The sequence below is a fragment of the Malus domestica genome, chromosome 15 (assembly GCF_042453785.1).
Source record: "Malus domestica chromosome 15, GDT2T_hap1".
Taxonomy (NCBI): Eukaryota; Viridiplantae; Streptophyta; class Magnoliopsida; order Rosales; family Rosaceae; genus Malus; species Malus domestica.
The window spans coordinates 29,853,655-29,857,338 of record NC_091675.1 but is presented as its reverse complement, the minus strand read 5'-3'; positions in this window follow the sequence as shown (position 1 = coordinate 29,857,338).

Below are 3,684 nucleotides of genomic sequence, written 5' to 3'. Positions count from 1 at the left end.
CATCGAAGATCATTAAACTTCGACCAGGGTATAATATTCCTAATGCCGAAAAACTTAAAGGAATGACATATCACAAAAACCATAACTCGACAAAGCATGCAACAAACAATTGTGTCATATTTTGTGATGATATCCAGAGCTGGATTGACAAAGGCAAGCTACAGTTTCCTGAAAAACGCATGACGGTTGATACAGATCCATTCCCTTTAGCGACAGTCAGCATGGTAGATGCCCGTTTGCCCAAAAGCAAAGGAAAAGAGAAGGTCGAATTTACCCCAGTATAACACATCCGGAAGCAAAGCTCTCAGCCTCGACTCAAGATCGATCTATTTTCCAACGCGCCACCTACCGAGCTATCAGGACCGGCCATAGTTGAACCAATGTCGAACTACAACAATGAAGAAAATGGCGGGCCAATAGTACCACAGATCCTAAAGAAAGGTTCCTAACCTCGACTCAAGATCGACTTGTTTTCTAATGCACCACCCACCGAACTCTCAAGACTTGCCATAGTCGAGTCCATGTCAGACTCCAGCAAAGATGGAAATGACGGGCCGATAGTTCTGTGTAACAATTGTAAGGCACGCGTTGTATTAATCTAGCCCAAGGGGAAACTGTCTCCGATGCAGATGCCGACATCACAACACCAATCGTGAACTACAACAAAACCTTCAAAGGAACCTAGTGAAGGCTATCGCCAGAAAGTATTAGACAGGCTCAGCCCAAGGAAACAGACAGATGGACCTACATCGGTCAGACGACGCCTTGATTTCGACGCACCGTTTTACAACGAGGACTATTATTCTCGCAATTCCAGTAGTTTGAGCTCATCAGCAAATCAAAAAACCTTCAGGCCACCTGAACCACGTGACCAATGTTGGTACAGCTACAATTCTCCTACCGGCATGTATACCGTGCTATCCAAATCTCAGAAACGTCGACGTCAGCGTATAGATTGCTTGGCTCGACGACAAGCTGCCCAGCCTGTCTCGACCACTAAATGGCAGCCGAAAGAGACGGCAGGAAGTGGAGATGATAGGCCAACTCCAGCAATCATGGCTGAATTACAAGGGCAGAAGGAAACCAATCGGGACTTCAAAACTACCATTGAAGCAACCGAGAAGCGCATCAAACTTCTTTTTCAGCCCGGGGAAATGAAAGCTCATTTCGAGCAATTTAAGAAGGAGGTCGAAAGCCAACTGCCTCCGTTACCGTTGAAAGAACCTCTAATCAAAGTTCGACGGAATCTGCACCCTCCATTCCATGGCGAATCATTGGAATATATGAAAGAATTTCACAAGAAATATTTCGCTAACGACTTATATGGGTTGCCGAAGGCCTGCCAAGAAGCTTTTAACCTGGCATTAACTTACCCCGATGCTGAGCAGATCATCCAAAAAACCACTGATCCAGCAATGAAAGCCAGATTCCAGCACATTCGAGAAGCTAAGGTTCTCGACTTCGAGGTCGACCCATACACGGATATTGACACAGTCGAACTCCATTTTTCTCTTGAAGACATTCAACACTTTCGGTATCAATTCAAAGTTTTTTTGGCCGTTTCCTTGTTCGACTTAACAACCGATGAGACAGAGCGTGTGGCACGACTGGACGCTTACCTGGAGACCAGGAATGCCCGGATCACCTATGAAGAACGAGCTCGTAAAATACAGCAAGAGCAGAGTCCGACACGAGATGCATGCAAACCCGAAGACAACAGTCAACATGATACATCGTCGGATTGTATGGCGCAAACGTCTGAATATGTTGAGACACTTAGCGAGCTGACCGTGAACGCTCCGACACACGATATAGTCCTCATAACTCCAGAAGATGAAGACCAGGATCCAATAGGCCCTTCAATCCTTGAAAATATGGAAATCAGCATGGTCCATGTTTTACCGGCTGAATTTCAGCCGACTACATGCAACCAAGTTCCTTGGATGGCGATGTGGTCACCGAGGAAGCAACACAAGTTGATTTCGTCATTACGATAGTGGATGAGTCACCACACAGCGACGATAAACTTAAAATAGCCTTGGATATCTTGTTTCCCCGTTATTCCTTGACTAATCTTCAGCATTTAAAACCGTTGTATGTCATGGCCTATATTGAAGGCTACCTAATCTCTAAAATTTTCGTTGATTGCGAAGCAACGGTCAACATCATGCCTGTATCCGTCATGAAAGCATTACAACGATCCATCGACGAACTCATTCCTTCAGGAATAACCATGAGTAGCTTTGTCAGTGACAAGTCTTAGACAAAAGGGGTACTCCCTCTAGAGGTAAACATCACAGGTCGCAATCACATGACTGTATTTTTTATCGTCGACTCCAAAACCGAATATAATGCTTTGTTCGGTAGGGATTGGATTCATCAAACGAATTGCATTCCTTCTTCTTTATATCAAGTTCTCATTTTTTGGGATGGTAAATCAGTTGTGGTCCACCCGGCCAACACTCAGCTATTTGAAACCAACATGATTCAGGCCCGTTATTATGATGATCACGTTGGCTATATTACTTTACAGGGTTTTAATGAAGATGGACGGCCGATCAGGATCTCAATCTAAAAAGCCATCGAGGTAGGCTTTGAGATTGTCCACCAGGATTCAGCGAGACTCGGTTTGGCCAATTTACTCCCCACCACTGATGATTAACATCAAAAGCGAGCGGCGTCGGGCTGCGGTTTCATCCACGATGGAACGTCTATTGGCCCATTGGTATGCTATTGCCAAGCACCCGCATTCGGGCATCAACTTAATCGAATTTTTGGTCGAAGAAGATAATGGCCCGGTACTATCATTGGATAAAGTTCAGGCTGCACCAGCCGAGCTCGACGACAGCCGACCCCAAGTAAAGGATCCTCTAGAGGAAATAAATGTTGGAACGGTCGATGATTCTCGGCCGCTCTTTATTAGTGCGTTACTTCCCTATGCCATGAAAGTTGAACTCCATCAATTTCTTCACGAGTTTAAAGATTGTTTTGCTTGGAGTTATCATGAAATGCCGGGTCTCGAATGGACCCTTGTCGAGCATGAATTACGTATCAAACCTGGTTGCAAGCCTGTTTGACAACCTCATCACCGTTTCTCGACAAGTACAACTCGGCATAAAAGATGAAATTGTTCGACTATTAAATGCCGGGTTTATCCGAACCGCTTGATACATCGAGTGGTTGGTGAATATCGTACCCGTACTCAAGAAAAATGGGGCCCTACGCATTTGCATTGATTTTCGAAATTTGAATCTGGTAACTCCCAAGGATGCATATCACATGCCCATTTCAGATTTGCTTATCAATGCCGTGGCTAATCATGACATGCTGTCATTCATGGATGGACATGCCTGTTATAACCAGATATTTATTGCCGAGGTCGATGTTCATAAAACTGCTTTCCGCTGCCCGGGGGCACTCGGAACCTACGAGTGGGTTGTCATGCCATTCGATCTAAAGAACGCTGGTGCCACATACCAACGCACGATGAACACCATTTTTCATGACCTAATCGGCACTACCATAGAAGTGTATATTGATGACGTCGTGGTCAAATCAAAAAATCGCCGAACGCATATTGATGATCTTCGGCAAGCATTCCTTCGCATGCGACGACACAACCATAAGATGAACCTGGCCAAATGCACCTTTGGTGTGTCGGTCGGTAATTTCTTAGGTTTTCTT